Genomic DNA, 11685 nt, shown 5'->3' with positions numbered 1-11685 from the left:
TTTCTCCTATTGCCCTGCAATGACTAAGCAAAGCGCGCCAAAGTGAGGGAGACCACAAGGGTTGAAGAGGGGTTGTCACAGGTGGCTCTATGGCCCCTCCAGACAGTGGTGTCAAAGGTGCTGTGCTCGGGGGTTACGCAGTGACCCAAGAAACGTACCCTGGTACGCTTACAGGAAGGCCTGTTTTGTCACGTGTGACACCAGTACTCCAACTGGACCATTGGACCATTGGGATGGAATGCCGAAGAAATAACTGAGACAAGTCCAGTAGTTTGTAGTAGTAATTTGGGAGTATGCAGATTTACTTAACTGAATTTTTTTAACAGTAGAAATTACAATCTCCACAACAAGCAGATGCAGCAGTAAGCAGTGATTTGAACCCGATGAAGAATACAGTGATATTGACTGAATTAAGAACTGATTTCAATGCTCTCTCCTTTCCTTTTCTCTGAACTGATTTGAAAGACAGTTTCCCCACTAGTTGTTTAAACTGAAGGGATGATTAAAGTTTAGTAGAGTGTAGATGAAGCAGAGTTAAAAGTGACTGTAAGACTAATCCTGGCTTTGAGTTCACCGACCTCAGAAAGGCTCTCTGCTATAGGATGTTAAGGGAGCGGGTTCACACCTTACTCAACCTCGGGAAGAACGAGCTGCTACAGCTGACTTTCTCCTGCACGAGTACCTCCTCCTCTCCGACATGACTGGACTACAACCACTCGTCTCTTACTCCTGACTGCATCTCCCTAACTCCCCGCTGACTCTTCCTTTTATCTCCTCTGTTTCTTTCCCGCACTTTCTGGACTCCTTCCACTCTTGCATAGGGACTTGTGTTGTGGCTTTCCCGCTCTTGGACTCTGCACCAGTGAGTATGAAGCAAACTATCAGCCAATAGGACACCAACTGACATCACAGCTAAGCTCTAGGCCTGAAGAAACTCCTGGAGAAACTCCTACCAAAAAGGAAAGCCCAAGAATCTACAATTTCTAAGGCCCGTGTTTAAGTTCTCATATGGGATATTTATAAAAACTGCTAAATCAAAGTCATACATGATGAGTTTTGTTTCCCTGTTAACTTCTGCTGTATTACAGAAAGAAATATGGTTTAAAAGTTTTAAATCTGCAAGCAAAAATTAAATGTTAAAATTTCACCTCTTTATTTTAATTCCTGTGAAACACCTAAAGAGTTTACAAACTTCCTAAATGCAGTTTGAATACTTTGAGGAGTGCGGTTTCTCATATATAGGCCCTTAAAAGTCACTTCAAAGTGGAAATAGTCCCTAAAATAGATTTTGGAGTAGACAGTAGAGTGCGCACCATTAGATTTAGCCACCAGGAATCATTTAACACTTCAGTAAGGGCAGTTGCAGTAGAATGTAGAGTATGAAAAACAGATTGTAGGGGCTCAAGAAGAGAAATTGGAGAGAGACAACTGATTAAGTGAGACTAGACCAAGCAGTGAGACGAAGGGTCTGGAGATGAAGGGGACATTAGAGACACTTCAGTAGTTAGCGCAAGGCCAGTCAAGAGATGTCTTTTTAGTATTGGAGAAGCATGTTTAAAAATGGATGGTAATATATCAGAAGAAAGACATGTTATGTATTGTAGTGAGGTGACTAATCACAGCTGGGGGGGGGAGAGACAGGACTAAGTGTGAGGGAATGGGGTCACTGATGGAGGTGGACCAGAGAAGGTTCAGGAGGGAAGGAGATCAAAGCTCCTTGAAGATTGGGAGATTATTTCTTGATACATGTTGTCAATTGTATCTTTAAAAAAAGTGGCCAAGTCTTCAGCACTGAGATCCATCATAGGGGGCTGCACTTTAGGGCTAAGGAGGGAATGAAAAGTCATTTTGGATTATTGGATAGGGAAGAGATGAGAGTGGTGACATTGGCTTGTTTGGAACGGTGAAGGGCCAAGTCATAGGTTTTGAGCATGAACTTGTAATAGAGGACATCTGCAGACGTGACTCTAAGGCCTCATGTCCACGGGGAAAATCAGGCCCACTGCGCATTTTCCATACAGAATCCTGCAGCGGGTCCCTCCTTTCCCGGGGACATGAGGCTAAAAAAAGATTAAACTTACCTGTCCGGACGCTGCGGATCTTCCCTCCGTCGCGGCCGGATCTTCTTTCTTCGGCCCGGCGGATGTGCTCGGCATGCCGGCAGCGTGACGGGATCCAAGGTCCAAATCCCATGAAGGAGAGCATCTGCATGGACTTTAAAATACTCCATCCAGATGTTGCCCTAGAAGCTAGAATGCAAAGCAGCAGTACTAACAACTGAACCAACACTTGTCTGTTGTGCTCCAGAGGATTAGAAGAACAACAAGTATAAACACATTAGAGAGTGTAAAAACAACATCCAGATGTCGCCTTTTTACAGATGTGAACCTACAACTGCAGCACTGTAAACCAGCAGTACTAACAACTGAGCCACCACACTTGTTCTTTCTTCTCCATAGGAAGAGAAGATGAAAAAGAATAATAAACAGAAGGAACATACCAACTCTATGCAGATGTCCATGATTCTGAAACCCCAGCACTACAAGGCAATTGCCACTAAGCCACCAAGCTTCTCCCTGCTTCTTCTCAGGAGGAGATCTCCTCCTCCTTCTTAGTTCAAATCTATCCAAGGACAACACCTGCGTGAACTTTTTTTTTGTTTTCTTTGTGTTTCTCAATCTTCTCCTCCTCCAGAGATGGAAGAACATGCATGGTGGCTCAGCTGTTAGCACTGCTGCTTTGCAGTGCTGGAGGTGTAGGTTGAAATCATGGGCAACATCTGGATAGATTTTATATGTTATCTTTGTGTTTATTCTTGTTGCTTTCCTCCTCTGGAAAAGAACAGACAAGTGTTGTGCCTCAGTTGTTAGCACTGCTACTTTGTAATGCTGGAGTTCTAGTTTGAAATCTGTCCAAAGGCAACATTTGTTGTACTTTTGTTTTTGCTCCACCTATATTTACACTAATCTATTTTATCAGGGGTTACAGTTATTGGGGAAATCGAACCTAGTGCTTGAATTTGTTTTTTATAAGTAATATGGCAATGTAACGCTTGATTAATATGCTCAGTTCTGTTGCCTCCTGACTTCATGAATGTAATGTTGTAAGTCTTGATTGATATGTTTTGAGCATTATAAAATCAATAAATAATTTGTTAACCAAAGGCAACTTCTGGATGGAGTTTTTCAAAGTTTATGCAGATGTTCTCCTTGATGGAATGTGAACCTAGGACCCCAGCACTGAAAGGCAACAGTGCTAACAACTGTCACATCCATAGAAAACACACCCACCCTCTCTTTTATTTCTAAAATACTTTTCTGGTGATTTTTGCAAAAAATCGGCTTGAGAAGACCAAATCTGATTATATCAGCCAACCACAACAAGCAACACTACTCATAAGTCCCCTCACATCTACTAGGTGTTCTCCGTAAGGAGAAACTGCACTCCTCCCAACCCACATCATAGGTTTCTCAATCCGCCAGCCAACAACCTACAGTACACTGATGAGGGGACAAAACCCCTGTAAATGATAATCTTTTCCTTTTGTATAAAGCTCTGGCTTATACTTGCAAGGTTATGACCAGCCTACACATAAGTATGCGTAACGCAGCGTTTTACCATAGCCGGTGGTGAGCAGGCAAATTGCTGCGTAGGGCAGCAATTTTGCAGTGTGCATGACAGCGTATATCACGCATGCTGTCATGCGCAGTCTAACTTGTTTCTTCATTTTTTTTAAATCACCCGCTGTGTTGCTTAGTGACATTGCGTATAAACTCTGCAAGTATGCAATATAATTATGTATGTACAGTGTTTATTATGTGCTCATAGAGAACAGTGGGGCTCTATCGTGCATAATATACAGTAAAATAGAGCATGTTGCGTTCTTTTTTACGCACGTATTATACGCAATAAAGAAAACACTAGTGTGAGTGGGTCAGTCAAAATCAATGTACTTTCATTGACTCCATTCACTGCATAGTACGCAATGAAATTACACTATTCACATGGCGCAAAATAAAGAGTCCACGGTCCAAGAGTGAAGCTTCAAGAAAACAACTGGAGGTGCACGGCTGTACTTTACTCACACCTTTCCAGCTTTGATTCCCCAACAAATCACTTGTGTAGTACACTTTTCAGGTATAACATTTGCTTTACAAGTTTTGATTCCTTTTTCAGGCTTTCAGTTTCACACGCTTACTAGGAGACACCCTTCCCTCTGAACTCCTGACGTCCCCAGTCCCAGTTATCCGACAGACCGTCCGTGGGGTTTTTACTGCTGACACAGTGAAAGCATTCACTCGAGCTTCTCTTTTCTCAGGCTCCTTACATTACTTTCCTTCTTTTCATGGTAGCAGAAGAACCACTACTTTATGCATCAGCCTCACACTGGGAGGTCCACCTTCTCAGACTACATTCTCTTCCCTCCTTTCTTCCTCTCTCACCTAAGCTCTACCCCCTAACTACCCAAGACTTACAACCACATCACTCACGCAGTTAAAGGGGCACACACATACCGGACTCACTCACAACAGTCATATTACATACATCAACACTGTAACTTCGGGCCACTACATCGCCGGCCCCATTGAAAATAATAAGTGCTACAATGTGAGAGCATGCAGGGAGATAGAACAGGCTGCGATTTGCTTCCCGCATAGCATCACATCACGTGCCATGCAGTAAGACATCGCTCATGTGTATTGCCCCATTCAAAAGAATGGGGTTCATATTTATGCAAGATTTGTGCATTTCGCGACGCACAAATAGCGCGCGATTTTGGTGCCTGTGTGAAGCCAGCCTCACTGGTATGTTATAAAAAACTTTGAACCTTCCTCTTTTCAGTGATGTGTGGATTGTGTAATTATCTTTTGTAGTTTGTTTGTAATTAAATCCCCAAATCTGCTCCTTCTATTTGAATAACCCTGTATGTACCCAGTCATTGTTACAAGGACTGTTGCAAGGTCAGACATTGACTTGTAGGAGTGCTGCCTTCCAATAGATGGTGCTGTAGAGCAGGGGTCCCCAACTCCAGTCCTCAGGGACCACCAACAGGTCATGTTTTCAGGATGTCCTATAGTAAGAACACCTGTGGCAATGTCTGAGGCACCGAAAATAATTACATAACCTGTGCAATACTGAGGAAATCCTGAAAACATGACCGGTTGTCGGTCCCTGAGGACTTGAGTTGGGGAACACTGCTGTAGAGGGATTGTTCTATCTTCCCATTTGATTGCTATCGGTAACAAAGACAGTTTTCTTTTAGATAGCGTTCATAAATCTGCCCCAGAGTGTTTACTGACTGAACCCGATCCAGAATCAGCAGTATTTTATCTGCATTTTTGTCTTGATTTCTACCAATTATTTACCCTGGTTTCTATTTTAAGTAAGCTACCTGCTTACTTTGCTTACCTAGTTAAGGCCTTATGCCCACAGTCAGGTCAAATTCCGACTGCAAAATATCACAGAGGAATCAGACCCGCCCCCAGAAACCCTATACTCGGATCCGCTGCGAGTGTCTCAAGCCAGTGAGCTGGCGCACATGACGCGCCGGCACTGGGCTGTGACGCAAATTCCCACAATACTTCTCCAGTGCTCACAGCGGAAGTATCGTGGGACGGGCGGCTTCCATTGACTGCGCTAGAAGCCGCCCGGGCAATTTTTCCGCACAAAATAGAACATGCTGCGATTCTCCCCTGCGAGCGGAAAATCACAGTTAATTTCCGCTTATGGGCAAGGGAGAATCCTTAACACAGCATGTCTATAGACGGACATTGCTTCAAAATTTGCGGTGGGTGTCTGACCACGAATTCCGCAGTGATAATCCGTCCATGGGCATTCGGCCTAAAGCCGCTTTCACACGGCCGAGAAAATCACGCAAGATTTGTGCGCTGTGAGACGCACAAATCTCACAGGAATAAGAATCCCATTCTTTTGAATCGGCTCATACACATGAGCAATTTTTCCCGCATCGCGGTGTGGGAAAAACTCACAGCACGCCCTATTGGGGCGTTCCATCAGAATGCATCGCCCATTGTTTTCAATGGGGCCGGCAAAACGTTTGCATGGCGTGCTACGTACACGTGAGTGTGATGCAATGTTTCCTATTGAAAACAATGGGACACACTTTCCGATCCTCCCCTGCCGCTGAAAGCTACATTGTTACTTGACACGAAAAACAAACTTTCTGTGTAAAAGGGGTGTGATATAAAGCAGTTCCCCTTCCCTCCCACTCACCGGCTCTATGCCTCTCTCCTCCCCTCCGAGCGGTTTGCAATGGAAGTGGGTGGGGCAGGGGCGGCGCTAAGCTCCCACCTCCTCCCGCCCCTTGTCCATAGCCAGCGATGGGAGTGGTCAGGACAGATCGGAGCTTAGCTCCACCCTGACCCCTCCCATTTGCAAACGCCAGACTGGAGGAGAGAGGGGGGAACTGCTCAGATGGAAGCGTATATCAGCCGGCCATGAAAACTTCGGTTGATATACATTCGTGTAAATAAGCCCTTAAAGAAGTATTCCCATTGTAGACATTTGTGCCTTATGCCCCTTTTGCACGGCACAATTTTCATTTACCAGAGAATCGCCCGCAGGAAATGTTGAGCAACGTCTAACCCTCTTGAAATATCTTCAAGAAGCTTTCCCACAACATAAGCTTGCTTCACAGCCTCTCTGTCCTTCCTGGTTGCAGCTTATTATCTGTTTTTATTGTTATATTATTAATTAATGCACCTGCACTTTACATTGTTATTTAATGTGGATGCGTTCTACTGGGTTGTAGCATTGCAGGAGTATTCTAACATATATGCACATGCACTTTATGGAGTATGAACTATTGGGGCTTATGGAATCATTTGTGGTAGTATGTTACATATGTTATATATGTTACATAGTATGTAAGGCTGAAAAAAGACACATGTCCATCCAGTACAGCCTATTAGCTCTCTCCCCCACCCATCAGTAGAGGAAGGCAAACCCCCTCCTCTAAAAGATGAGGTAGAAGCCAATTTTCCTCATTCAAGGGAAAAATTCCTTCCTGACTCTAATCTGGCAATCAGAATAATCCCCGGATCACCGACCCTTCGGCTGCATTCAGACGAACGTATATCGGCTCGGTTTTCACTTAGCCCCGCCCCACCTCTTCCCATTGCAAATAGTGCAGAGGGGCGGAGAGGAGGCAGAGAGGGGGCGGGAGCTCAGTTCCTGCTCCTGGCTCTTCCAGCCTCCCCCCACCTGCACATGAGGACAACGTAAATCGGCTCGGCGTGAAAACCGAGCCGATATACGTTCGTGGGAATGCACCCTCACACGGGCTTTGCATCACAGCTGAAAATCACATGAGGAGAGAAATAAATCACAACCATTCATTGAATCAATAAATGGCTGTGATTGGCTCATCAGGCGCTCGAGAACCAGAGGCAGCGCTTCCTGAAGGCGGGGATTTTCAAACTCCTGACCAGGAAGCACTGCCGGAGAACTTCAAGAAAGTGCCAGGGAGCTTCAGGGGAGATGCTCGGGTCGATAACAGCGCCTGAGAGGGGATGTATTTTTTTTTTATGCAGCTAGGGCTTAATTTTGGGGTAAGGCTTATATTTCAAGCTCTCCACCAAAAATCCCGGGAAAAGAGCACAAGAAAGTCACGTGACTATAGTGACACAAAATCGCGATATTGCTGATATAATGCAATATCACTGCGATTTTCTTGCGGCAGTATCGCGCCGCCCGTGTGGAAGCAACGTAAGGCCTTTGTCTTTTATGGAGTTCACCATCAGCACGTCCTCAGGCAGAAAGTTCCATAGTCTCACTGCTCTTACAGTAAAGAACCCCCTGCTATGTTTGCTATGTTAATATTTGATGCTTTGAATATATTTTAGGTACACATTTATGAAATGGTTGTCATGTTGTGCTCCTGGGACCTGTAGTTCTATGGGTTTCCAGGAGTACACTGCTGCAGCTGTGGATGATTTGGCTGGCTGATGATGTGGAGTTCTCCATCTAGCCAATCACTATCTGTCTTGTGCACATAAATACCAGCCCCTCTTACTAATAGGTGCTGGTTATTTATCCATTATCTCATTCCGGCTCAGAGGTTGGCGGTTTGTGTTATGCATGCTGCTCGTCTAAGTTGCGTATTCTGTACTGTGGCCCAGTCATATTTTTAATAATTAGGGTAGTACAAAACATATAATTAGGTAGGACAGTGTATAGCAAGAATGAGCAGTGTAGATGTGAAAAAATAGCAGCAAAGAACCCACCATTACCTCCAGCAGCTATGTCTGTGTATCTCTCCCTCCCCTCTGAGTCTTTATTGAGCATGATAACTCATTCGCCTCTTCATTTCATGTTCTGCTGTCTCCTGTCACATACAGCATGCGACAGCGGGCAGTGGACAGAACAACTGGAGAAAGAGCAACCACTAGTGGCTAGCACTTTGGAGTGATTTTTCAGCACTAAAACAACATTTTAGGTAAATAAATAGCATTTATTATACTGGTTATCATATAAGAGCAAGTTGTTTGAAAAGATGGTGACCACTTAACTATTCTTTACCTGTAATATTCAAGAGGAGTGGGGGCTTTTTTTCCCTAGACCAGTGATGGCGAACCTTTTAGAGACCGAGTGCCCAAACTACAACCCAAAACCCACTTATTTATTGCAAAGTGCCAACATGTCAGGCGGCGGGGCTTATCACATATGTTTTTACCCACGTCATTCTAAAAAGGACAGGGCCGCTTCAAAATAGACAGTGTGCAGATTTTGACTGCTTTTTGGATGCAGAAATAGTGCAGAATGTCCTCAGCGGAAAATTCTGCAGCATTTCCGCACCCAAAAAGCAGTCAAAATCTGCACGCTGTCTATTTTGAAACAATTCTGCTCATTTCCACCATATGTAAACATACCCAACATACCCCAGCAGTAATAGTGCCCACCCTCCCCCAATGATAATAGTGAACCCCTCCAGCGGCACCAGTGGTAATAGTGACATCCCACAGCGGCCCCCAGTAGTAATGGTGACACCCCACAGAGGCCCCTAGTATAATGGTGACACCCAGTATAATAGTGACACCCCACAGCGGAACCAGTATAATAGTGACACCCCACAGTGGCCCCCAGTAGTAATAGTGACATCCCACAGCGGCTCCAGTATAATAGTGACACCCCACAGCGGCCTCAGTATAATTGTGACACCCCACAGCAGCCCCAGTATTATAGTGACACCCCACAGCGGCCCCAGTATAATAGTGACACTCCACAGCGGCCCCAGTATAAGGCCTCATGTCCCACGGGGAAAATCAGATCCGCTGCAGATTTGTAACGCGGATTTGGGCTGCGGATGCACTGTAATTGTCTTTTATTTTTCATGCGGGAGATCAATTGAGCTATGTGCTCTATGAGCTCCCGCACCCGTGATCCGCACTAAAATAGAGCATGTCCATTTTTTTTCATGCTCCAGAAATTTTTTAATTCACTTTTAAATACCATCCGCGGGTATTTATCTACCCGTGGGTGGTCAATGCATTCCTATGGGGCGCGGATCCGCGTGTGGGAAAAACGCTGCGGATTTTAATTCTTATTTTCCCCGTGGACATGAGGCCTAAATAGTGACAGTCCACAGCGGCCCCAATATAACAGTGACACCCCACAGCGGCCCCAGTGTGATAGTGACAACCCACAGCAGCCCCCAGTATAATAGTGACACCCCACAGCGGCCCCCAGTACAAATGGTGACACCCCACAGCGGCCCCCAATACTAATAGTGACATCCCACAGCGGCCCCCAGTACTAATAGTGACACCCCACAGTAGTCCCCAGTACTAATAGTGGCACCCCACAGCGGTCCCCCCATCCACCACCCCGAGACCCACATACTTACCCCCTGCTCGTGGAAGCTCCGCTCCTCCTCTGCTTGGCGTTGCTGCTCGGCGATTGATCCCGCCACACACTGTGACGTCAGTGTGCTGCCGGACACCTCCAAAGAGACGTCAGGGGAGGGGGGAGGAGGAGGATCCCGGCTGCAGACTGATCTCACAGTGTGGCCAGGCTCAGCGCCACTAGCAGCGCAGTGAGTGAATACCAACAGGGGAGCCGCGGACCCTGCCGGTATTCACTAACGTGGTGAGCAGCAGCGCGTGCCAGCAGGGAGTGCTATGCGTGCCACAGGTTTGCCACCGCTGCCCTAGACCGACCTTCTCCAGTAAACCCAGCAGTAGCTAAAGCTTTTAGTGTCTCCTTTCATATTGCGTGTCCATAAACTTTTACGGGGATCAAATACACAGAAAAGCAGAAATGTTCAAATTTTTTTTTTTGCACAACCAAAATGCTTGTGCAAAATACTGAAATATGAATAAACCCATTAAAATCTATTCTCTGTGTATTGCGTGCGACAAATACGCCTGTGTGAAGCCTGCCTAAGGGCTAATTCCCACTGGTGGATTTCCACCGCGTATCACGCGGCGGAAATCTGCCGCGTTGCCCCGCAGCTATTAGGTTCTATAGAACCTAATAGCGCAATGCTCACGGTGTGGAATTCCGCACCGTGAAATCACCCGCGGCATGTTCTATTTGCTGCGGGCTAAAGCGCGGACGGCTTCCATTGCAGTCAATGGAAGCCGTCCGTCACGCTATCTTCCGCTGTAGTACATATTCTGCTTGCAGAGCCTGTCACGGCCGTGGGCATTAGGCCTTAGGGTGTATTCACAAGTTAGTATTTTTCATCAGTATTTTGTGACATGGATTCAGGCCATATTTCGGGCTATGCTCTGCCTTCTTCATCCAGAGTTCCATAAATGCCAAAAATGCTATAAAGATGAAATCATTGACGTTAATGAGGGAAAATGAGACCAAAAATGTATGCTTTAGACTGCATTTGACCCCATTTCCTTCAGATTGTCTCTTTCATAGGAAACAATAGTATAGTTGACGTTCTATTTCTGTGCGGGGCTCGCAGAGGCATGCACAGAAATGTCACTCCTGGCGCGCCGGCTCCGCTCTGCGCATGCGCTGGCTGGGCGGCAGCCGGTACATCACAGAGCCAGAGCCGCGGGAGCACACACTGGTCCCTGTAGGGACGCGAGTCGGATCCCGCTGCAAGATTTCTCGCAGGGGATCCGACCCGGCCGTCTGCAGGCGGCATAAGACAGTTTTCTTTCAGACTGTTTCATAAACCTACCCCTACTTGTTTTGTTTCAGCTTACCAAAAAAGTAGTTTGCTGTTGATGAAATCATCAGATTTAAAGTCACAGTCACTGCTTTTTGAACGACTGAAGTGATGTGAGGCCTTTTTGACACAAAACGCCTCTCATCCGCAGGGAAATCGCACATACGCGAATGTGATATTGAGTTGAGTTTCATGGCCTAACACTGTGCTTGCCCATGTGAAATTAGCCTAAAGCCGCTCTTACATTGGCGCATTGTCAATGTGCATCACACATGCAATTTTCCTGTGCACAACATGCGTTGCAATAGCCAATTGAGTTGTATTGGGGCATTCACACAAACTGTTTTTTTGTTTCACGTGCGTATTACTTGCGCAAAAGGAAATCGCAGCATGCTTTATCTTGGCGCATATTATACACACCAAGTTATTGCATGGGGATTGACGGCACACAGCAACCACGCATGACGCGGAAAAAACTATTAAAACAAAATCTGTATTGCGCATGTCTGACGGCGAGCCGTGCGGACCAACCGCAG

Source organism: Eleutherodactylus coqui, chromosome 4 (genome assembly GCF_035609145.1).
Source record: "Eleutherodactylus coqui strain aEleCoq1 chromosome 4, aEleCoq1.hap1, whole genome shotgun sequence".
NCBI lineage: Eukaryota > Metazoa > Chordata > Amphibia > Anura > Eleutherodactylidae > Eleutherodactylus > Eleutherodactylus coqui.
This window is presented reverse-complemented; position numbering follows the sequence as displayed.